General features: G+C 33.6%; 1 pseudogene; it reads right to left on the minus strand.

Moving 5' to 3' along the window:
* Positions 1 to 2,141: 2,141 nt before the first annotated feature.
* Positions 2,142 to 13,682, minus strand: LOC111719495 (annotated as a pseudogene).
* Positions 13,683 to 26,888: the final 13,206 nt, after the last annotated feature.

Below are 26,888 nucleotides of genomic sequence, written 5' to 3' on the forward strand. Positions count from 1 at the left end.
ATTATTAATAATTCTGACTTAGTAGTCACACAAATTTCTTGATGCTCAAGGCTGCCGGACGGCCATTTCACCAATATTTCAGAGAATGGGGAAAGAAATATTTAGAGACATTCCATTTCTAATGTGGGGCATATGTGTGATGAGGGATTCAGAATAGCATTGGGGTCAGAGAAATTGCACTTGAGTCTAGTAACTTACCCCATCTATTTCCAAGAAACATTTTTAGCCAGAAACTTTCAATTATAAGTGGTAAAAACTGAAGATGTTTGCAAAAAGGCTATTTAAATTGGAACACTATTTGAAATAGATTAAATAATCTAGATAATACTTGGTGCTGCCAAATAACGAAAGCAAAATGTCAGTTTTCAGATCCTTCTTCTGTATGTTTTTTTTTTTTTTTTTTTGTACCATACGCTTGAAATATAGAACTCTTGTCAGCAAGCACATTTATGCTCATAAAAAATCACATACTTAATGATGGATAGCTCTTTGCTTGTTTGTTTTAAGTTTTGCCTTTCCTTGACAGGTAATTAGTTAGAATTGTGACAAATTGATCTGTTTTTCCCCTTGGATAAAATGTAGAAAGCATGTTTTTATATTATTTTGCAATAGTTGCGATACTTGTTGATGTCAACCAATACAAAATATTCTTTCAGCCTCCCCCAAAATCCTCAAAATCTTTTTCATTTGTTTCTCTATTTTATGACCATTGATCATGTGAAATTTGAATCCAAAAGAATTAGAGCAATCATTCAATAGACAATTAGGATTAGATATATACAGAACATTTACAGAATAGATAACATATAACTTTAGAAGGGAAGGCACTAGTAGCTGGGTAAAAGAGGACAGAAAAGCCCTCCAGTAGAATTGGTTCTTGAGCTGATCACTGAAGCTAGTTATGTTTTTAAATATATGGAAGGAGGATCTTCTAGGAATGAGGTAAAAGTAGAACTTTGGCAAAGAACTTGGGCAAAGAAGGTAAAATGTCACATGTGAGAAACATCAAGTAGGTCAGTATAGCTGGAGTATAGAGTATATGGAAAGCAGGAAAGTTTTTTGTTTTGTTTTGTTGTGCTTTGTTATAAATGGCAATCTGGGAAGAAACCCAATTTTAAAAAAAAGTTTTAAATGCCAAATAAAAGTTTATTTAAATCCTAAAAACAATAGGTACCCATTGAAATTTGTTGCATGGCTTAATTATATGGTCAGACCTGCATTTTAGGAAAATCACTTTTGAATTGTGTGGAGGATGAATTGGTGTAGATTTAATACAAAGAAACTAATTAGAAAGCAACTGTGTCCAGGTGAAAGGTAATGAATGCCTGTGTGTTGAATAGAGGACATATATAAGAAATTTTGTGAAAGATAGAAATAGATTTGCCAATCAATGTGGGGATGAAATATAAGTATAAACAAAATGTATACAGAAATATATGAGGTGATTAAGAAAGGAAGTACTAGTACAGGAAATGAATTATATAAAAGGAAATTTTGCATAGTACTTTGTGAATCAATAGGTAAGAAATTCAAATGGATGGTGAGAGGAAGGTCACATATGTGAATTGTTGAGAGAATTTAAAATAACATTGTTGGTCTGATCATTTTCCCAAAATGGAGATTCTGGGATGATGTTTTCTTTTTTATTAGTTTGATTATTTTAAAAATTTCATTAATGCTAGAATTCCTTTGACTATGAAGACAATTAGAAAAGTTTGCATTTTCCTACTTTAGTAATATTCTCTACTCCTAATGATTTTGTTTCTAAAGTGTTTAGAAGAAAGATTAGTGTTGTTGTTTGCTTATTTTGCGCTTTCTGTTGCTTTGACAGCATTTAAATTAATTGCCTTTTGAGTTTTGCCATGAAGACTTCCTGAAGGTTCCCCCACTCCCAGGCAATTGGGATTAAGTGACTTGCCCAGGTTCATATAGGTAGGAAGTGTTAACTGTCTGAGGTCACATTTGAACTCAGGTCCTTCTGACGTCAGGGCTGATGATCCACTGTACCACCTAGTTGTGCAGCACCTCACCCCCTCTTTTTTTTTTTTTTTTTTTTCCATAAAGCACGCTTTAATTCTACCTTGTTAAAGAGTCTTCACACTGCCCTCAGACTGGCCAAGAGCATTGTGGGCTCCCTCCCATTACAAGCCAAACCTGTCAGGGACTTCCCCATGCTGGGGTTGTCTTTCTGCCTTTTCTTTCATCATCTATAAACTGATTTTGGATTTTTTCAAAGGAGCTGAATTCAGGACTTGTTTCTTTCTCAGGAAACTGATCTGGGAACTTGAAGGCCTGTCAGTAAACCAGCTGGATGGAGGTGACCTTGTAATCTGGTTGCTTGATGTACACATTTCTATGATCCTGCTTCTTGTTGGACCCATGCTATATCCCAATTCTGATTGCAGCCACCAACACATTATAGATGCTCTGCAGATAATTCTTGGGGTTGACCCTGGTCATCTCCATTGGGACCTGGAATTGCACAGTGTTCTTTGGCTGGCTTGTGCCAGTTCACGCCAACTAGATGAAGAAGTTGGTCTGATAGATGCACAGCTGGGGGATTCCTGCCTGGCACAGGGTATGCACCATTCACTCTGACAGCAGCTCTCAGAACCTTTTTTGTTGTTGTTGTTGTTATTGTTACCTTTAATTTACTAATAAGACATTCAGGTTTTCTACTGTGACTGAAGTAGATGATTAATCTTTCCTTGCTCTTTCTTATATATTTGATAACTCAATACAATCATTATTTCTGCCACATTCATGTCTTCACTTTCCTTAATTGCCCTTAAATTCTTTGATATCTCCATATTTCCTATTATAATTATTACTTTATCAATAACTCACCACACGTTAAGTTATTTTTTGAAATATGTTCATATTTTATGTCAAATATTTGAAACCACATTTATTGTAATGATTACATCAAAAAGGCATTTTTCTATTCTAGTCTAAATATACCCATCTTGTTCAAAATTCAAAATTCAAAAATTATTACATCTTAGATGATGAGCTGAATCAGGTATAGAAGAGGAAATCAAACTTAACAAGGTTAAATTATTTTCCTTTATACAGCTAGTAGGTGCCTGAGGTAAGACTTGAACTGAATACAAGTCATGAATAGTCAGCAAATTCTATATCACCTCTTATGCTTCAGAGGAATTGTCACTTTGATTCAGATGCCAATGCAATTGGTCATTCCCCAGACATCCGTTTACCAACATTTCAGGCATTTTCATGTTTCTTTTTTTTTTTTTTTTTTTAATAGCCTTTTATTTACAGGATATATACATGGGTAACTTTACAGCATTAACAATTGCCAAAACTTTTGTTCCAATTTTCACCTCTTACCCCACCCCCCTAGATGGCAAGGATGACCAGTAGATATTAAATATATTAAAATATAAATTAGATACATAATAATATACATGACCAAAACGTTATTTTGCTGTACAAAAAGAATCAGACTCTGAAATATTGTATAATTAGCTTGTGAAGGAAATCAAAAATGCGGTGTGCATAAATATAGGGATTAGAATTCAATGTAATGGTTTTAGTCATCTCCCAGAGTTCTTTTTCTAGGCATAGCTAGTTCAGTTTATTACTGCTCCTAGAAATGATTTGGTTGATCTCGTTGCTGAGGATGGCCTGGTCCATCAGAACTGGTCATCATATAGTATTGTTGTTGAAGTATATAATGATCTCCTGGTCCTGCTCATTTCACTCAGCATCAGTTCATTTAAGTCTCTCCAGGCCTTTCTGAAATTTCCTGTTGGTCATTTCTTCAGAACAGTAATATTCCATAATATTCATATACCAAATTTATTAACCATTCTCCAACTGATGGACATCCATTAGTTTCCAGTTTTTAGCCACTACAAAAAGGGCTGATACAAACATTCGTGCACATACAGGTCCCTTTCCCTTCTTTATAATCTCTTTGGGATATAATCCCAGTAGTAACACTGATGGATCAAAGGGTATGCACAGCTTGATAACTTTTGAGCATAGTTTAAACTATTAAAATGGTTGGATTCGTTCACAACTCCACCAACAATCATCAATTCCCAGTTTTCCCCATCCCCTCAACAATCATCATTATCTTTTCCTGTCTTTAGCCAATTGCGGTGTGAGTGGTATCTTAGAGTTGTTTAATTTGCTTTCCATTAGCATCTGTTCATATATGAAAAGGTTTCAATTTCCATCTGAGAATTGTCTTTCATATCCTTTGACCATTTTCAATTAGAGAATGGTTGATTTTTTTATAAATTGGTTAATTCTTATATATTTTGGAAATGGGCCTTTTCGAACAGACTGTAAAAATATTTTCCCAGTTTATTGCTTCCTTCTAATCTTGTCTGCATTAGTTTTGTTTGTACAAAACTTTTCAGTTTGGGTTTCAAATTTTCTTTTTTGTGATCAGTAATGATTTTAGTTCTCTTTGGTCATAAGACCTTCCCCTTCTGGTCAGGAGGTAAACTATCCTTTTCCTCTAATTTTTTAATAATTTCATTCTTTTCCTAGGTCAGAACCCATTTTGACCTTATCTTGTTATGGGTTAATTGGATCAATGCCCTAGTTTCGCCATATTAGTTTCAATTTTCCAGCAATTTTATCAAACAGTAAGTTCTTATCCCAAAGCTGGGATCTTTGGGTTTTCAAAGACTAGGTTGCTATTTTTGTTGACTGTTTTATCCAAACCTAATCTATTCCCTGATCAATAATCTATTCCTTAAATACCAAATAGTTTTGGTAACTGCCTCTATAATATAATTTTAGATCTTTTCGAAAACCTTCATTTGATTTTTTCTTCATCTTTGAAATTCTTATTTTGTTTTTCCATAAGAACTTTTTTTTGTTTTTTCTGGTCATTAAAATAGTTTTTTGGGGTCTGATTGGTTAGCGCTAAATAAATAGATTTTTGGAATATTGTCATCTTTTTATTTGCTCCCCTATCCAAAATTTTAATTTTTCAATTAGTTAGATCAGACTTAATTTTGTGAAAAGTGGTCTTAATTTTGCTCATAAAGTTTCTGATTTTCCCTTGGCAGATAGATTCTAAATATTTATATTATCATAGTTACTTTAAATGGATTTCTTTGTAACTTGACTTTGGATTTTTTAGTGATATAAAAAATCTATGACTTATTGGGTTTATTTTTCCAAAACTTTGCTAAAAGTTTGGATTTTTAAAATAATTTTTGCAGAATCTCTGGGGTTCTCTAGGTTCCATCATGTCATCGGCAAAAGGTGATAATTTGGCTTCCTCATTTCCTATTCTTATTCCTTTAATCTCTTTCTCATCTTATTCTTAGCTAGGTTTCTAATCAATTTAAATATAACGGTGATGGGGCATTTTTCCTCAGATCTTATTGGAATGGTTGCAGTTTGTCTCCATTACATATGATGATTACTGATGGTTTAAATAGATGCTGCTGATTATTTTAAGGAAAATCCATTTTTCCCTATACTCTCAATGTTTTTAATAAGGGATGGATGTTGGATTTTATCAAATGCTTTTTCTGCATTATTGAGATGATCATATGGTTTTTTAATTTGGTTATTAACATGGCCAATTATATTGATAGTTTTCTAATTTTGAACCAGCCCTAATTTTTTCCCCTTGTATAAATCCCTTTTGAATTCATTTAAGTTTTGTAATATTCTTGGAGTTGGATTTTTTCTTTTCTTTTGCCTAAATTTTTTAGAATTTTGCATAAAATTTTTGGATCCTTATTTTTTTTCTTTTTTCCAATCCATTGGGTTTGTTCTTTAAATGTTTGTAAAATTAATGAAATCCTCTTCCTATTTTCTTAATTTTTTTTGCCTTTTATTTCTTTTTAAATGGGTAAAAAATTCTTTCCTTTGGTCTGGGAGTTTTTTTGGAAATTTTATCCTTTCCTAAATTTCTTTAAATGGGTACAAAAATTATTTTTCCTTTAATTTCCTCTTCATTTGGAAAGGTTCTCCTTTCATTTTAAATACTAATTTCATTTTCTCCCCCTTTCTCTTCAATTTAAAGGCTTTTTATTTTATTTTTTTCATTCCTCTTAGTTTTTTAAAATTATTTTAATGGTTTTTCTTTAAATTTTAATTTTTTTTAATTTAAATTTCCAATTTAATTTATTTGATTGGGGGTTTTTAATTTGGTCTTTTAGTTTTTTTGTTAACCCAATTCATTAATCTTTTCTTTTCTCTGTTTATTAAGGCCTCTAAGGTTAAAACCCTCTTATTCCATTTGGCTGCATCCCAAATTTTGGTATGATTCTTATATTTCATTATTTGATAAAATTATTGTTTATCTATAATTTGCTGCTTCATCAATCATTCTTTGATGGATTTTTGTTTTCCAATTACTTTTGGTCTTTTCTTTTTGTTAATGTAGTTTTTTATTGCATCATGATCTGAAAAGAAGCATTTCTATTTCTGCTTTCTTGCATTTTAATTTAGGGACTTTATGTCCTTTATAGTCAATTTTTGGAATAAGTTCCATGAACTGTGGGAAGAAAATATATTCTTTTTCTCCATTAATTTTCTCCAAAGATCCAACTACCCTAATTTTCTTATTCTATTTCTTCTTTAATTTCTTTCTTATTTTTTTGTGGTTTGGTTTGTCTAATTCTGAGGTGCAAGGTTGGGATCTCCCACTATTAAATTTTGTTGTCTTTTCTTCCCCTTTTCTCTTACTTTTCCTTTAGGAGTTGGATGCCAAACATTGGGTAATATGTTTAATATTGATTTGCTTCATTGTTTATCTCCCTTTAGCAGGATTAGTTACCTTTTATCTCTTTTAATTAGATATTTTTTCTTTTTGGATCTGAGATAAGGATGGTTTTCTTTTTGACTTCACCTGAAGCATAAAAGTTTTGCTCAGCCCACCTTTCTCTATATGTATCCCTGCTTTAAATGTGTTTCTTTAAACAACATTTAGGGTTCTGACTTTTTGTCCAGTCTTTCCCTCCTCTTTTGGGGGGTTCGTCCATTCCATTTATGGTTGAATTACTAAATCTTTTTCCTAAATCCTAATAACCCCCAATTGTGCTTTACTTATTCTTGCCTCCCCACCCTCTTTCCCCCTTTTAAACATGTCCCCTCTTGTTCAAGTCACCCTCTTTATAATCCCTCCTTCCCCTTTGGGTCTTTTTCCCCTTCCTTCCCTTTTACTCTTTTCTTTTCCCTTTTCCCTCTCCCCCTTTTTAATGGGGCGAGAAATTTTCTCTAAAACAAATGTCAATTATTTTTTTCTTTGGAACTCATGAGGTAAGATTCACCAAATGTTCTTCCCCTCTCTTGATTCCCTCAGATATGATAAAAGTTTCCTTTGCCTCTTTGTGGGATGTGTTTCCCTCTTTTGTCCCTCCTTCCCACTTTGTTCTGTTCCCTTTTCCATATCTACTTCCCTTTTTTATGTTATATCAAATTCAATCAAATTATACATGTTTCTTTTTGTATATCCACAACAAATACAATTCTCAAAGTTATTTTTCTTTTCTCTCTCTTGGTTCTATGGTTGGAATAAATTTTTTGTTTAGTTTGGTTTTTTCTTGAAAAAATGGAATTTTTGTTTCAAAATTCATCTTCTTCCCTGGAAGAAAATGTCACTTAAGCTGGGTAGTTTATTCCTGGTGCATCAAGTTCTTGTGCCTTTCAAATTCATTTCGGCCCTTTTTCCTTTAATGAGGGCAGCCAGATCTTGGGTGATCCTTATTGTGGCACCTCGGTATTTAAATGGTTTTGGCTGTTGAAAATTTTTTCCTTAATCTGTGTTCAAACAATTTCCTTGGGGTTTTATTTAGGGGTTTCTTTCAGAAGGTGTTCGATGAATTCTTTCAATGCCTATTTTACCTTCTGATTCTTTTACATTTGGGCAGTTCTCTTTGATGATTTCTTGTAAAATAGTATCTAGACTGCAGATTTTCTTTGGCCAGTGAGTTGTTCTACTTCTTATCTTTATGAATTGTAGCAATCAAGACTATTTTTGAGGCTACATATAAATTGATAAAGAGGGTAAGAGAAGAGCTTAGAAAGTCGCGTGTGTCTTCTCCGCCATCTTGGCTCCGCCCCCCCATTTTCATGTTTCACTGAGGTCTCCACAACTACAAGTCTTAAGACTTGTATTTCACCTCGATTAACATTCTGCTAATTTGGCATTGAACACCTTTCCTATGGCATGCATGATTTAGTTTCATTTTTAGTTCTTCTTCTTCTTCTTCTTCTTCTTCTCCTTTTTCTTCCTCTCTTCTTCTTTATGAGAGTGCATCTAAATTAGTTACATAGGCAGAGAGTTTGAAGGTAGATTGAGATCTCAGTTAGCAGAGATATTCACATTAATACATTACACAATTATTGCAGCAAAGAAACAACTCATATGTTATCATTACATCCAAAAGAATAAATTTTATTCTGAATAGTCTCTATATATGATAGCTTATAATGAGAATGTAGAATTGAATGTAGAAAATGCTATGGAGATCAAAAACAAGGGCTTCAATTAAACTATTCCAATCATATTAGCTAATTAATGATTTGTATTGTATAATCAAGAAAAAATAATTTAGAAAATTATATCTTTCCTAACCTAGAAGCTTCCTTAGATTCATATATTCTTTGTTTGCTGTTTTCAAAAATAATACATTAACGTAGTGATTTGTGTAAAGGCTATTTTATCCCTTTAAACAGTAGAATTTCAATTACGATTAAAGTGATCCCTATGATTTGGGGGATCTTTGGATGAGTGTTGATAATATAAATATCAGCCTTTTATCCACATAATCAATTTCAAAGAGGCAGGGTGACAAGAAATATTAAACTACAATATTTAGAAGCAGAAAGGGTAGACAATTTCTTCTTGAAACCCTAGAAAAAAAAAGATATTAGAATTGCTAAACACAATTACCACAAAATGTGAAATGTCTTCCACCTTCTGGATCGAAAGTATATACTTCACTGTCCTATAGTTAGTCTAATATATTATTTTTACTCTCTTTGCCCCTAACCTGTTGACATTATATTGTCATTCAAAAGAGGCTAATGAAAATTTCATATCGAAATATAGCTATCTCTGAAACTTGGCTTTGTGGTCTTCTTGTCATCTTAAATTGTCAAGCATTCTTGATTTTAATGCTCCTATAAATCATCTGTGCCCATACTCAAGTAGCATCTTTGCCTCTTCCACAAATAGCATTTTCTACTGAATTGATTAAACATGGAGCCTTATTCCTTTAAGATTTTGATACTTTAGTCTGCATTTCTGAAGCTTTAGAGAGACTTCTGAACTGAAGTGAATTAGATACAAGTTGTTCTATAGATACATTATACGTGGACTTCATAAACTTCGTAAGTCAAAGAAGCATGCATGATAGATTGTTCAACTCAACATTCATTCTTCAAAAACTTCCAAGTGAAAAATACTTAATTTGAGACATTATACCCTTATGCATTTAGTTCTTTTAATATACTCATGCCACCCTCAACCCCCACTGTTAAAGTGAAACAGATGTCCTTGAGATATAATCATGTATCTTTTGTTGTTATTATGCATTTTATGACTACACAAATTCACGTAGTCGAAATCCAATTACAAATAGGCAAGATTCTTTAAAATGTGGAGAATTCATGAGATTTATGGATCAAGATTTGATATGTATATCAAATAGATGGAGAGTAATGTATTTTTTTTAAAAGTAAGCTATATTATATGATTAAATTTTTGAAAGATGCAATTTTCTACTATTTTTAGTGATATTAAAATTATCTTCATCAACATATTTATTTCACTTTTTAGACAGAATGGATTATAGTATGAAATCAATAATTTGACAATTCATATGGGACTTTATTAAATGATATGTATTCTTTTTGACAGTTCACTTAAAATTATTATATGACATGTTGAACATACAAATGCCAAAGCTAGAAAAGACAGTGAAACCTTTAAATGCTATCAATTCAATTAAGTAATAGATGGATTTTAAATAGAATAACTGATTGTGAGAAAGACATTAATTATAAAAGGGAAATTTGAAGGCAGATAATTTGATATAATTATATAAATTCTTATGGAGGGGAAACTATTAATTGTGAGTTTAACACAAGCCATGCTTCTGAAATGGTAATTGCTAAATTTTATAACCAATTGACAAGATATAAAGATATCTAATAGAAAGGTTAAAAGTAAGTTATGTTCACTTTCATATTACTTATAAATAACAAATATTATTTATTTCATCAATGACACATATTTGTTTGCTGGAAACTCCCATTTCACCATTCCAATTGGTGGTTAATAATTCTGACAACCGGTGATGCTATCTCCTTAAAAACCCATAACTTTCAAATGATTATAATACAGCTATTTTTTGAAAATTTTATGTGAATTTGAGGTGTTTTGTAATAAAGCTATATTTAATCCTTACATCTTTTCCATAGTCTTATAAAAGAAAATGACAGCTAGAAGTCATGTGTGTGCTTTAAAAATCATTGTTTAAAATAATTATATAAATTAATTAAAATTTAAATAAAAATAAGTATTTGTTAAAACAAATAAAGAAAATTTAAATAAAAATAAATATTAATTAAAACAAATAAATAAAGAAATAATTGTTATGGCCAGAACTTGAAACAAGGTGATAACTCAATGGAATCGATAGAAACAATGCTTGTGTTTACACCTCTGAGAGTTCACACATTGGCTCACACATTGGATTTCACAAGTCAGGAAACTCTTGGAGGAGGAGTCAACCTTTGAGTTTATACCTCTAAACGAGCATAAAAAGGAGCTGAGTCAGTGGAGTCACTGGAGTCAGTCAGTTCAGAAGATTGTCAGGAGTCAGAGTTGAGCTAGTGAACTTCTTTTTCTCAAATGTATGAAACCTACTCACAGAGAACAATCATATATTTGAGAAAAAGAAGAACACTACATTTTGGCATCTGAACATGGACTAACAGGACCCTGATTTCAGTGGAAAAACCTCTGATCCTGATTTCAATGGAAAAGCCTCTGATCCTGATCCAGTGGAAAAGTCCCCTCAACCCAGAAATTAGGGTGAGCACAACAAAGAAATTTTGTTAAAAGAGTTAAAGTAGAATTTCAGCTAAGATGGGAAGAAAAGATTTATTATTCTATTAATATATTAATTAATTAAGTTAATTAACTTAATTAATAAATATTTATTATTAATAATATATTAATAAATCTTTATTAGAAAACAGACTTCTGTTTCTGTTCAAGGAAAATGTTTAGAGAGCATTGTCAAGGTTATGAAAAGCCAAGGTTTGATTATAATTTTGCAGCAGATCACTGAACTTTTAGAAATTGTAAAGTACATTTGTCTTTGTTTCTCTATGGAAAAAGAATTGGATCTAGAGGAGTGTAAATTAGTAGGAGAGGATCTTTGTCAATTCTACAATAAAAATGGACCTGACTCAATTTCCAAAAACACACTTAGTACATATAATTTAATACAACTGGCTTTAGGAAATTATATGTGTTAGAATAAGATAAAGAAGAAAGAGCAGGAGAAGGAGGTGCTTACTAAACTAGGTGAAAAGGATGAAGATTCAGATAAATAGGAGAGATTAGATCATTCCACATCTCATGACCCTCCCCCCTCAATTAACCCTTCATGGGTGGAGGAAGAAGGAGGAGGAAGAGAAACAGTAACACAATCAGAATCACCTATTAAGGAGCCTGTGACAAGATTAGAAAAGGCATTAATTAAGGCAAAAAATGAAGGACAAGATGTATCTGATTTTATAAATGCATACCCTGTGATTGAAAAACTTGACTTTTCAGGTCAAAAAGAGAGAAGATACACTCCTTTTAATTTTGAAAAAAAATAAGGATTTAAAAAAGGGTTGCACTCTTTATGGGGCTACATCATTTTATGTTAGATATTACTAGATAATTTGTCTTATGAAATCTTAATCCCAAATGATTGGAAATCTATAGCTAGGACATGTTTAGAACCTGGACAAAACTTGTTGTGGCTTTCAGAGTATCATGAATTATGTAGGATTCAAGCCCAATGCAATAGGCAAACAGAAGTTGATGTACAAATCACTTTTGACCAACTAAAAGGTGAAGGTCAGTATGGAAAGAATTCAGAATAGATATATTATCCTATAACAGTGTTTGAGCAAATTTCTAAGGCTGTAATAAAAGCTTGGGGTTCCCTCCCCAGACAGAAAGATGGAAGTAAAGCCTTCAAAAAATAGAACAAGGTCCCAATGAACCTTTTGCAGATTTTGTGGGTTGTTTGCAAACAGCTGTAATAAGAACCATTGGAGATAATGCAGCTACAGAAATAATCACCAGATATTTGTTTAAGGAAAATACTAATGAGATTTGTAAAAGAATTATATGGGGACTAGACAAAGATGCTCCTTTAGAGGAGATCATAAGACACTGTGCCACAGTGGGCACAAATGCTTATTATGCCCAGACTATGATGTACACAGAAAGACAAGGTCCCTCTTGGCAAGGGACTTCTAGAGAAAATCATCAATATTTTCAGTGTGGAAAGATAGGACATCTTAGAACTCAGTGTAGATATGGAGATAGAGTGAGAAAACAGGCTGAGAGAAGACTTAAAATCCCATGTCCAAAATGCCACAAGGGCTTCCTGTGGGCCTCAGCATGTAGATTGAGCCAGAGAAATGAGAGGCAGGGCCCAGATCCAAGATATCAATCAAAAGACAGGTGGGGCATGATAGCAGCTGAGGTTACACCCAGAGAGTCTTTAGAAGGTCAGGACTCTATTGTGATCAATCAGCCTAAATGTAATCACATGACAGGAAGAGATTACAGTTGGGGAGAATACAGGCCTTTTAACACAACAGGGCAGGGTCCAGTGCAAACAGCTCCAATGTAATTGCCAGATGATGATGATGATGAGAAATCCCCAAAGTGGTAAATAGAAGGGATTTAGATAGGTTAACTGCCTGGGGAAGAGGATTTGCTTGTATTTCTGCAGATGGAAAAGAAATCAGATGGGTGCCAATAAGCTATATTTGCCTTGTCCATCAGAGAGAAATAGAAAAAGAGAAAAACCTCAAAACCAAGGAGAAGATTTAAGAAACATCTGACACTGAAAGTACATGGCTGACAGTAAGACTTTAAAAGAGCTTTAAAATCTTCAGGAATCATTGGATTCCCTAATACAAGATGAAATTATTGCAAGGACTTGAAAACCAGCAGGAATCATTTGATTCCTTGAGATGAAAAATTGTTGATGAGACAATTGCAGCACTTTCAAAGCTTATGGGAATTATTGGTTTCCTGCCATATGAACTAATGGACAATAGATTCCTTTTGGATTCGAAACTACCCTAATTCCCACCCTTATTATTATTACACGCTGAGGTAGCCAAAATGAACGACTTAATGCAGGCCTATATTTCCTTTTCTACACTCTAGTAGGCTCCCTTCCTCTTCTAGTAGCATTACTTTACCTACATAATAATCTAGGCTCCCTTCACATGCTTACTATAACATTAGTATCACCCACCCTGGACTCTTCTATATCAACTTCTTTACTATGATATGCCTGCATAATAGCATTTATAGTAAAAATACCACTCTATGGACTCCATCTTTGATTACCTAAAGCACATGTAGAAGCCCCCATCGCAGGCTCTATAGTATTAGCTGCCATTCTACTAAAACTAGGCGGTTTCGGCATTATACGAATCACAGCATTTACAGAGCCATCTACATCAACTTTATGTTACCCATTTATAATTCTATCTCTTTGAGGCATAATTATAACAAGCTCTATTTGCCTATGACAGACAGACCTTAAATCTCTTATTGCATACTCCTCCGTTAGCCATATAGGTTTAGTAATTATTGCAGCCCTCATACAATCTCCTATAGGCTTCATAGGAGCTACTGCACTAATAATCGCCCACGGTCTCACCTCCTCAATACTTTTCTGTCTAGCCAACACAAACTAAGAAAGCATTCACAGCCGAACCCTTATCCTCACCTGAGGACTACAAATAATCCTCCCACTAATATGCGCCTGATGACTATTAGCAAGTCTAGCCAACCTAGCTCAACCCCTTTCTATTAATCTTCTAGGAGAACTTTTAGTAATTATAACCTCATTTTCCTGATCTAACTTTTCACTTATCTTACTAGGTACTAACACAGTCATCACAGCCCTCTATTCATTGTATATATTAATTACTTCTCAACGAGGTAAATTCACAGACCACATATACCCCATCAAACCAACCTTCACCCGAGAACACATACTAATAACCTTACATCTTCTACCTTTACTTATTATTTCCATCTGCCCCAAATTTATTCTCGGAATTACATACTGCAAATATAGTTTAATAAAAACATTAGATTGTGAATATAAAATTAGGAGTTTAAACACCCTTATATGCCCGAGAAATTTACAAGAACTGCTAACTCTTGACCCCATGCTTAACACCCATGGCTTTCTCACTTTTAAAGGATAATAGTCATCCATTGGTCTTAGGAACCAAAAATTTTGGTGCAATTCCAAATAAAAGTAATTAACTATTTATTAAATACCTTTCTTCTACTAGCCATCATTATACTTACTTTTCCTTTAGCCTATAATATTCTTCTACCACATAAAACCATTAACTTCCCACTATTATGTAAAACTATAGTTAAACTAGCCTTCTTCACTAGTCTTATCCCATTAACACTCTTCATCTACTCTGGACAAGAATCTACAATTACAAATTGACAATGATTTTCTATAAATGCATTTAACCTAACAATAAGCTTTAAACTAGATTATTTCTCCATCATCTTTATCCCAATTGCATTATACGTCACATGATCTATTCTAGAATTCTCAATTTGATATATACACGCTGATCCAAACATTCACCGTTTTTTCAAATACTTAATTATTTTCTTATTTACCATAATTATTCTTGTATCTGCAAACAACCTATTTCAACTATTCATTGGTATCATATCATTTCTACTCATTGGATGATGATTTGGACGGACCGACGCAAATACCGCTGCCCTTCAAGCTGTACTGTATAACCGAATTGGAGACATTGGATTTATACTAACCATAGCATGCCTGATAATTAACAATAACTCCTGAGATATCCAACATATCTTCATAACAAATATTGATACACTAGCCCTCCTTGGATTAATCCTTGCTGCAACTGGAAAATCAGCCCAGTTTGGTTTGCATCTGTGACTACCTTCAGCCATAGAGGGCCCTACTCCTGTATCAGCATTACTACACTCTAGTACTATAGTTGTTGCAGGTATCTTTCTACTAATCCGATTTAGTCCCACTACACAAAATAACCAAACAGCCTTAACTATTATACTATGCCTAGGAGGAATTACAACCCTATTTACCTCCATCTGCGCTATTACCCAAAATGATATCAAAAAAATCGTAGCTTTTTATACATCAAGTCAACTAGGCTTAATAATAGTAGCTTTAGGCTTAAACCAACCATAACTAGCATTCTTACACATCTGCACACATGCCTTCTTTAAAGCAATACTATTTCTATGCTCTGGCTCCATTATTCATAACCTCAATGATGAACAAGATATCCGTAAAATAGGAGGACTACTCATACTTCTCCCAATCACATCCTCCACAATTATACTAGGTAGTCTAGCTCTCATAGGAACCCCCTTTTTAGCGGGATTCTACTCAAAAGATGCAATCATTGAAGCCATAAATACATCACATGTAAATACCTGAGCTCTATGCATAACACTTATTGCCACTATACTCACAGCTTTTTACAGTATATGAATAATTCACTTTGCTTTACTAAATGAACCACAATTCCTACCCATCTCTCCAATAACCGAAAATAACCCAAATATAACTAACTCTATCATACAACTATCTCTAGGTAGTGTCTTCACAGGCTTCTTCCTCACAATAAGTATTCCTCCCACTACAATAATTCCTATAACAATACCAGCTCTATTAAAAATTTCGGCCATGCTAGTAACTATTGCAGGCATCCTAATTTCAATTGAACTAAATATATTAACCAACAAAATACCAATCACACCTCTAATCCACACACATAACTTCTCAAATATACTAGGCTACTTCACACACATTTTCCATCGACTAAAACCCCTAGCAAGTCTATAAACAGGTCAACACATCGCTACCATACTAATTGATTTAGGATGATATGAAAAAACTGGGCCAAAAAGCCAAGCTAACTTACATAGTTCCATATCTTCTGCTTTTACTTCCATTCAAAAAGGATTTATCAAATACTATTTCCTTTCCTTCATAGTCTCTATAACACTAATTCTCCTGATTCTATAACTAAAAACATCGAACAACTTCCAAAACTACTAAAATAGTAATAAATAAAATTCAACCTAAAAATACTATAGCTCAACCCCCACAGCCATATAACAAAGACACCCCATTCCAATCCTGACCTACACAATAACTACCCAACGAATCAAACAATTCAACAGCCATAACCACCTCTACTTCCCCTAATACTATAAATCAAACCATCTCTATCAATAAATTCAACAACAATATACTAAAAGCCACCATATTACCTACTCAACTTTCAGGGTACTCTTCAGTAGCCATAGCAGCAGTATAACCAAATACTACCAACATTCCTCCCAAATAAATCAAAAAGACAATCAACCCCAAAAATGTACTATTCAAACCAACAACAATAGCACAGCCCAAGCCCCCACTAACCACAAGACTCCACTCCCCATATACAGGCGAAGGTTTAGAAGAAAATGCCACAAACCCAAAAATTAATATCAAGGACAATACAAAAATAAGTATCATTTCCATATTAGTTTTAGTATGGACTTAAACCATATCCTATGACCTGAAAAACCATTGTTGTAATTCAACTACAAAAACTAATGATCAATATACGAAAGACACACCCCCTTCTAAAAATTATCAACCACTCCTTTATTGACTTACCTGCCCCATCTAATATCTCTGCCTGATGGAACTTTGGATCCCTATTAGGAGTATGCCTAATTATTCAAATCCTCACAGGCCTATTTCTAGCAATAAACTATACCTCAGACACACTTACCGCTTTCTCCTCTGTAGCCCATATTTGCCGCGATGTCAACCACGGCTGATTACTCTGTAACCCACACCATTTCTAGGGCTTATGGACATGTATAAATTCTCATGTTTATTCATGTTATTTGTTACGTTACTACTAGCCTGTGTTATGTTGCTATATGCTTATGTAATTTATGTAATTATGTATAATGCCTCCCATATTGATGGATTTATGTATACCTGTTTCAAATGAGCCCCTTTAGAAACCCGCTAATCTGATTTGATTTCCCAATTCCTTTGGTGTTTTCATCTTCCTTCCTGAGATGTTAGGGAGGGTGTGACCACCTTCTTTTTATGGTGTTTTCACTTCTTTTTTTTGAGGAATCAGGGAAGGCATGATCACCTTCTTTTTTGGGTTTCTCAACTCCTTGAGAAGTCAGGGAGGTCATGACCACCTATATTCTAAATCAAAAGAAAGATGTTATGGGCCAGAACTTGAAACAAGGTGATAACTCAATGGAATTGATAGAAGCAATGCTTGTGTTTACACCTTTGAGAGTTCACACATTGGAGTTCACAAGTCGGTAGATATCCAAGTTACACCTCCCATAATCCCACTCTTGGAGGAAGAGTCAAACTTTGAGTTTATACCGCTAATGGAGCATAAAAAGGAGCTGAGTCGGTGTAGTCAGTCAGTTCGGAAGATTGCCAGGACTTGGAGTCAAGCTAGAGGCAGAAGCTGGCAGAGGCAAAAGACTAGCAATGAGAGCTGTCAGAACCAAAGAAGGCTAACTTGGCTATCTTGGAAGAGACAATAAAAGATTGGATTTTAACCCCTGGCTGCATTTGAGGTGATTATTACTCTGAACTGAAACTAAGGCTGCCTCCAGAAAGCCTTCCTGAGAAACCTGCTCACAGAGAACAATCATATATTTGAGAAAAGAAGAGAACACCACAAAGAATGAAGTGAATTAATTAATTAATTAATTAAAATATCATATACTTAGTTTGAAGAAAAGAAAATCATTTCAGAAAAAAAAAACCTGGAAAGACTTTCACGAGTTGATGCTGAATGAAGTGAGAACCAGGAGAACATTAAACATGGCAACTGTAAGATTTAATTATGATCAGCTATGATATAATTAGCTCTTCTAAGCTTTGCAGTAATCCAGGAAAATTCCAGTAGACTTTGAATGGAAAATCTCATCTGCATCCAGAGAGAGATTTATAGAGACTGAATGTGCAGTTAGGCATATTGCTTTTACTTTTTTTTGTTTGTTTGTTTGTTTAATTGCATTTTCTTTCTTGTGTTTTTCCCTGTTTGTTCTATTTTTGTTATACAGCATAACAAATATGGAAATATATGTATAAATATTGTATATGTTTAATCTTTACTGAATTACTTGCTATCTTGCAGAGAGGGAAGGTGGGGAAGAGAAGGAGAAAAATTTTGGAATATAAAATCTCACAAAAATGAATGTTGAAAGCTATCTTTATATGTATTTGGAAAAATAAAACACCATTGAGAAAAAAAATTAAAAAAGGAAATGAAATCATTAATTCAGTGAATAACACCATAGACTTTTTTCTTTTATTAGGAAAGAAAATACTGGCTCATACAAAATACTTTCATAAAATGTATCAATGTTTCAATAAAAATTAAAAACTCTTCCTGAATATATATTAGTGATTGGTTATTATCTAGGACTATTCAACTATCAAGCACAATTAAGATCTTTTATACATGGGCATACACACATCAATATACATGCATGTAATGTGTACATATAAATTCATATCACATGTACACACAAATGTAGTTGTTGCTCAGTCATTCTCAGTCATATCAATTCTCCTTTAATCTATTTGGAATAGTTTGATTATTCTTTCTCCAGATGAACAACTGAAGCAAATATACTGTGTATATTACAATGTATTTGATATGTACATATGCATACATATGTGTGTATATAAACTTATTTTGATTGATAGAAAATATTTGATTTCAAATGTTGGTTCTATTACTTAATATCCATGGCATCTTTGATAAATTCCACAACCATTTCTGTTACCAGTTTCCATAGGTGTAAAATATGGATGTTGGACAAGATAATTACATAATATCTCATTCAGCCTTAATTGTTTGTTACTATAATTGTACAAACTCAGTAAATTATAGAGAGTATAGATAGAAGAAAAGTGAGCAACCAACAACTTGATTTAAAGGTTGAATAAGCTTCCATGAACTCATGATTAAGGATATTCATCTCTATGGATTGTTGATTGCCAAGATTGATCTGCTGTGATTAAGACACTCTTAATGGCTTTCCTGGACATCATCTGAGCTAAGATGAACACACCTTTCATTTAGCAAAACTGACCTTTTGACATCTTTCTGATCTATCTTGAGCTTGAGAGGGGTTTCTTTCCAATACATTGTTCATCAGGTGAATTTCTTGTGATTTTTAAAACATTTTCAGTAGCTTTTTATTTACAAATTATATGCATGAGTAATTTTACAGCATTGACAATTGCCAAACCTTTTGTTCCAATTTTTCCCCTCCTTTCCCCCACCCTCTCCCCTAGATGGCAGGATGACCAATACATGTTAAATATGTTAAAGGATATATACAAATATATAATAATATAATAAATAATAAATAAAATAATAAATAATAAATACAAAATAAGTATACATGCCCAAACCGTTATTTTGCTGTACAAAAAGAATTGGAATCTGAAATATTGTACAATTAGCCTGTGAAGGAAATCAAAAATTTAGGCAGGCAAAAATATAGGGATGGGGAATTCTATATAATGGTTCTGAGTCATCTCCCAGAGTTCTTTCACTGGGTGTAGCTGATTCAGTTCATTACTGCTCCATTGGAACTGATTTGGTTCATCTCATTGCTAAAGATGGCCAGGTCCATCAGAATTGATCATCATATAGAATTGTTGTTAAAGTATATGATGATCTCCTGATCCTGCTCATTTCACTCAGCATCAGTTCATGTAAGTCTCCACAGGCCTTTCTGAAATCATCCTGTTGGTCATTTCTTACCAAACGATGATATTCCTTAATATTCATATACCACAATTTATTTAGCCATTCTCCAATTGATGGGCATCTACTCAGTTTCCAGTTTCTGGCCACTACAAAGAAGACTGCCACAAATATTCTTGCACATACAGGTCCCTTTTCCTTCTGTAAGATCTCTTTGGGATATAAGCCCAGTAGTAACACTGCTGGATCAAAGGGTACGCACAGTTTGATAACTTTTTGATCATAGTTCCAAATTGCTTTCCAGAATGGTTGGATGGATTCACAATTCCACCAACAGTGTATTAGTGTCCCTATTTTCCCACATCCCCTCAAACATTCCGCGTTATCTTTCCCTGTCATTCTAGCCAGGCTGACAGGTGTGTAGTGATATATCAGAGTTATCTTAATTTGCATTTCTCTGATTAATAATGACTTAAAGCATCTTTTCATATGGCTAGAAATAGTTTCAATTTCTTCATCTGAGAATTGTCTTTTCATATGCTTTGACCATTTATCAATTGGAGAATGGCTTGATTTCTTATACATTAGAGTCAATTCTCTATATATTTTGGAAATGAGGCCTTTATCAGAACCTTTGTAAAAAAATATTTTCCCAGTTTATTGCTTCCCTTCTAATCTTCTCTACATTAGTTTTGTTTGTACAAAAACTTTTCAATTTGATATAATCAAAATTTTCTATTTTGTGATCAGTAATAATCTCTAGTTTTTCTTTGGTCATAAATTCCATAATCTTCCACAAGTCTGAGAGGTAAACTATCCTGTGTTCCTCTAATTTATTTATAATCTCATTCTTGATGCCTAGGCTATGAACCCATTTTGACCTTATCTTGATGTACGGTGTTAAGTGTGGGTCAATGCCTAGTTTCTGTCATACTAGTTTCTGCCATACTAGTTTCCAGTTTTCCCAGCAATTTTTGTCAAACAGTGAGTTCTTATCCCGAAAGCTGGGGTCTTTGGGTTTGTCAAACACAAGATTATTAAAGTTATAGACTGTTTTGTCCTTTGAACCTAACCTATTCCACTGATAAACTAGTCTATTTCTTAGCCAATACCAAATGTTTTTGGTAACTGTTTTGTAGTTTTGCTCATAAAGTTTCTGATTTTCCCTTGGCAGATAGATTTCTAAGTATTTTATACTATCAGTAGTTATTTAGCATATGTTTTTCTGAACAATAAAGAGTATGCTAAAGAATGTCTTCCAGTAAGAATATCAATTTATACCAACAGGTATTTGCCCAGCAGTGGCTCTGATGCCCAAGGAAGTATTTTCGTCATTTTCATGGTCTTCTTTTCTAATACTAGGTGATAAGATGTATTTTCTGCCCATATAAAAATAATGCTGTTTGAGAACAGGAATGAAAATATCTATTTAAGAAAGATGTGGAAGAAAACAAGTTCTAGCCAATTATTGCTGACCTTAAACCATGTATTATTACCAAAAATGTAATATGACTTCTAAAACATAATTTCATAGGTGATTTTAACGTTGTTTAAATTATTATTGTTTATTTGTAGAGTAATATATTTTTCAAAAGGAGATAGTTGGGTGGATCAGTGAATAGATACTGGCATCAGGAAGACCTAGGTTCAACTATCTGGCCTTAGACATTTAAAAACTGTGTAATCCTGGGCAACTAACTTAATCCCTATTTACTTTATTCCACTGGAGAAGGAAATTCCTAAGTATTCCAGTTTCTTTGCCAAAAAAACAAAACAAAACAAAACATGTCCAACATAATTCATGGAGTTACACAGTCACAAATAATTCAAAGACTAAACTACAACTACTATTATTATTCATTTTTTTTTTCATATTTTACCTTATCTTCATAATCTTTCATCATTTTAAGAGAAGTTACCAAAATAAGATATTGAACAAATATTTATTCACAACTATATTATTACATTTTTCCTAAAGAGGAATAAAGACCTTGTGTTATATAGATTTTAATATCTAATGAGAAAGATATATTAAATATTTACTTTAGGCATTTTTCTAACCTTGGGAAATAGAAAGAAAGGTTTAGATAATGGCATTTACTAAAAGAAGGGTATATTCTAATAGGAGCAACTAGTAAATAATCATCTAAATATAAAATAGGTAACTGATAAGAAGCAATCTGAGAGGAAAGTTACAATAATTAAGAGGGATATGAAATAGCTTCTTGTGGAAAAGAGATTTTAGGTGATGAATGAGGAAATATAAAGAGTATGAGCCTTCTGGGCAAAGAAGAGAGCCAGTGGAAGTACAAAGTTGAAGAGACAGAAACATATTTCAGTGGATTGTAGAGTACATCAAGGGTAGTGAAGTATAAGAAGAAAGGAAAATAAGAATGGGAAGGATTATGAAGAAATTTAAAAACTAAATATATGTTTTTATATTTTATCTTGAATGCAATGGAAATTCACTAGTGTTCATTGAAAAAAGAGTGATTTTATATATATATATATATATATATATATATATATATATATACTAAGATTTAATAAAATAATTTTCAAGCATGAACAGATGGACTGGATTGTTGAATAATAGTGAGAACAAACAGAATGATACTGCATTAGTTCAGGCATGAAGTTATAAGGGTTTGAGCCAAGATGGTGGCAGAGGAAAGAACTTGGAATATAAAAGAGATATTATGATGGGATAATTGATAGAACTTTGTTATGGCCCTTTTTTAAAAGCTCATAGCATATGAGCTCTTTGATCTCAGAGGTGGGATGAATGAGAGGGGAGACTCATAGAATGTGAAAAGAGCTCAGTTTATTATACTGTGCAGCCTTGTTGATATACATTTTTGCAAGTGTTTTCAGCCTGTGAACAGTGGACAATCCCCAGTCACCATTCAGAGAAGCAGCTTGCATATGCATGATATCTGCCAATGGTAATTGAGCCAAGCCAGCAATTTAGCAACTCACTCACCAGAGAGAGGCCCTGTTCAGGCATCCTGCTCATGAGCAACTAGCTGTGACCCTTAGGTTCAACACTTGACAAATCATGGCTCCTTGCTCAACAAGGGCATTGCTTCAATTTGACAGAAAATTTATTGTTCACCAAAGGTCAAGGTGGCCTTGGTACTCCATCTTAATAGGGTCGCATAACTCAGCAAATTCCCCTTACATCTTTTATATTAAAAAGTCATTTCTTGAGCTACAATGTTTGAAAGAATGGTGGAGAAAGATCTATAAGAGCATCCTAATATTACAGGGCAACAACAAAGTAGTAACAATATAACAACACACAGGGCAATCCATGATTCTAATTTTAACCACCATGAAGAGGTATCATCAAACCAATGTATGATTTTTTTCAGCAGTTTCATCTGGATTCAAATCTCCATGAGAAGCATTCTCTATATCAAATGTTAATTTATTTAAACATTCTATGTCACATTCAATTGTGTTATTGATAAATAAGCAATTCAAATGCCTCTTGATACTGTCCCAATCATAACCTTGACCTGTATGACTATAAAGCAAAGAAGTTACACAAATCTTTCTATAACTGTAATCACATTGTAAATAAGCCTGGAGTTTGAATAACTCTGTTTCTCTCCTATTTCCAATGATACTTCTCTTAAATCTTTTATCATCTGATACATTTGTTCATCTATCTTAGCTTGTTGGACAAAACCCACTGATACATTCCTAGTTAGTTTCTCTATATATTTAACTTGTACTATGCTATTTTGTACATTAGAAATGGACATTGCAAGAGAGACTGATGAAACTATAAGTGAAACTAACATAGTAATACCTAATATGACACAACTGATACATCTCTTTTTTCTAATGGGACTAAGGTCTGTTTCCTTCTTTCTGTTATGGTATTGAATATATGATCAGTCTTAGTACGATACCATTTCTCACTATTGAGAGGAAGCATTGGTACATGAGCTCTAGTGATCACAAATACAGTCTGATTTTCAATTTCAGTATCCAAGCTATCACTAATTGTATAATTCCAACAAGTAACATTGTAAAAATCTGATGTTTCTTTGGCAACAGTTACAGAGTCTCCCACATAAATGCATATTTCCTTCCCAGACAGGCTTTAGTGTAAAACTAGTATTCAATTCTTGTGCCATTTGTCCAAGAGCCCAAGATGTTTTTCCATGTGCAAAACTACAAGCCTAATTCTTGAGTGACAAGAATGTTTCCCATGGAGGTTTGTGCTTTCCATAAACCTTTTTAGTCATTGCCTTTGTAAGGTATCCAAACAGGTACTGGGAAACTGTCAGAAGTCATCTTTTTAGTTTCATGCTACACTTATAATATCCAGTTTGCAATCATATAGCAAGTTCGAGTATGACCATGGCATACAGATAGGAGGGGCCAACCTGATGACCCCTTTATGTAACACACTGCTGCAATCCTCCCACGTGGATGAGGGTGTTGCTTTGATGGGGTTTCCCCTGCATGCCCAGCACGTGGGTCATATGATACCCCATACCCAAAATTGACATTTGTAAAGTCATGTTCTTACTTGTGCACAGTAGGTACTATTCCTTCATGACCAGCAAAAAGGAAGCTTATTTGCAAGATCAGCAAAGTTGTACTTTACTTTTGCCATAGTTCCATTGTATTTCTCAATTACTCGGGATACATTTCCTGTTAGCACTATATGTGGTATGTGTGCCCCCTATGAGACAATCCTAGGCTATGATGGTCCATCATGATAGCCCAACTTTTGGCCTCTGTTGCCAGCCCTGTTTGTATGTAACACAAACCCACATATAAAGCATATTGCTAGTGGTCATGGGGGCAGTCTTCTCCTCATTTTGGACAGTTGCCTCTTCTTCCTTATTTTCCTCTTCTCTATGGACAACTTTGAGATGTTCAACCACTGTTGAAAGTTTTCTCCTGTCGAGATACAAGCATATCTTGGCCCCCACATTAGAACCCTATAGGGTCCCTCACATCCCTGAGGACCCTTTTTCCTGACCATGGTGTCATTCTTTGGGGGCCTTGTTAATGAAGATGGAATAGTATCTTTGAGTGATTCTTTATCTATATTCAACAAAGAATATTTCATAGCTGGACTTAAATCATTTGAATCAATTTTTAAGTAATGCATTGGGTCTATATGTATTATATTTATATAAATTTTATTGTCTTTATTTTTCTGAGTGATCCTACCTCCATCTTCTTTTTTTTTGTGTGATAAATCTCTTGAGGGTCTGATTAGTCCTGTCTACAATGGCCTGTCCTATAAAGTTGTAAGGAATCCCAAAAATATGATGTATGGAGAATTCTTGTGAGAAACTGTTTTAATATTTTTGAGGTATATGAGGGTCCATTATCAACTGATGTTTTTTTTTTTCACAGCAAAACAGTGAAATAAGTGATTTATTACATGTGAAGCAGTTTTCCCTCACTGAGGGGATGCAGATACAAAGCCTGAATAACTGTCAACTGTAACATGAATACATGTTTTTGCTAATATGTGTAACATCGATTTGCCATATATCATTTCACCTGTTAACCTCTGGGGTTAGTCCCCAGCCCTACAGGTCTTTGAGAATATGTTACATAAGCTACAATCTTTTTACTATGCTTGCTGCTTTTTGTCTGGATACCCCATACAATCTCTGAAGAGATCTAGCATATAGATACTATATTGCTGTTATTTCTTGTTCAAGAGCGCAGAGAAGAAAATCACCTGTTGTACCTACTGAAACAATGAGACAATAGGTCCTGTATGAACCTTTATATATGCTGCATCTGTTCTCTGAATTAACCCAACTGCATAGTGACAATCTGAAATGATATTGATAGGTTTGTCTATTTTCAATGCTTGTATAATGGCATACAACTCATTTTGCTGTGTTAGGGTGTAAAGTGTAGTAAATACATTGCGGATACCCATTTGTAGAAAATATATGGATATGGCTGCTTTATTTTGCTTGATGCTAAAAGTGAACACATTAGAGTCTTTAAGTGGATGTGTTTTTGTTTTTGTGGGAAATGTCCATTGCCACAGTTCATCTCCTGATCCTAACAAAATGGTCCAGGTTTCCTGAGTTAAGCAATATAAATTATCCTTGTCTGTGTTAATCCATATATTCCTTTTTCTCCTGTTAATTGGATAACTCTGAGAAAAGTTTCTCTTGCTATTTCAGCTGTCATGTCTTTTCTTTATAACAAATACAGAAAAATTCCTTGGGCTATTTGTTTCCTCAATGTGTCCTAATTCTAATTGCTACTAATTGATGTAGAGTGGCTGCCTGAAATAAAGGAGTATTGACTAACATCCTTAGAAGGCTATCTGCCTTTGAATTTCCATAAAAAAAATGGGACCTTGAAGTCCACTATGAGAGTGGATATGCAAGATATAAATCTTACCTGGATGCTTTCTCACTTGCTCTTGAAGTTCCTTAAAGAATAGATATATATTAGAAGCTACACATTTTATTTGGGCTGTGGCAATTCTTTGCACCCCACCTACTGAGTAGGTTGAATACGATAATATAATTATTTACATCTCCTGGATAATAAGTAGGAACTAGCATGAATGCATACAATTCATTCTGATGAGTAGACTGAAAATGAGTTCTGACTATTCTTTTTATAGTTAAGTCATGAGAGTATATAGCACAAATGTTATGTTTGGATGCATTTGTAAATATAGTCGGTCCTTTAAGAGGATTCTTAGGAATGTTTTCTTCAAAAATCTACTGCCAATTATATAATAGCTGGGATATCATTAATGGAAACCCGTGTATAAAATTTGGAGTTATGGCCAATAAAATTTGCCACTCTGGGAT

This window comes from Sarcophilus harrisii, chromosome 1, assembly GCF_902635505.1.
Source record: "Sarcophilus harrisii chromosome 1, mSarHar1.11, whole genome shotgun sequence".
Taxonomy (NCBI): domain Eukaryota; kingdom Metazoa; phylum Chordata; class Mammalia; order Dasyuromorphia; family Dasyuridae; genus Sarcophilus; species Sarcophilus harrisii.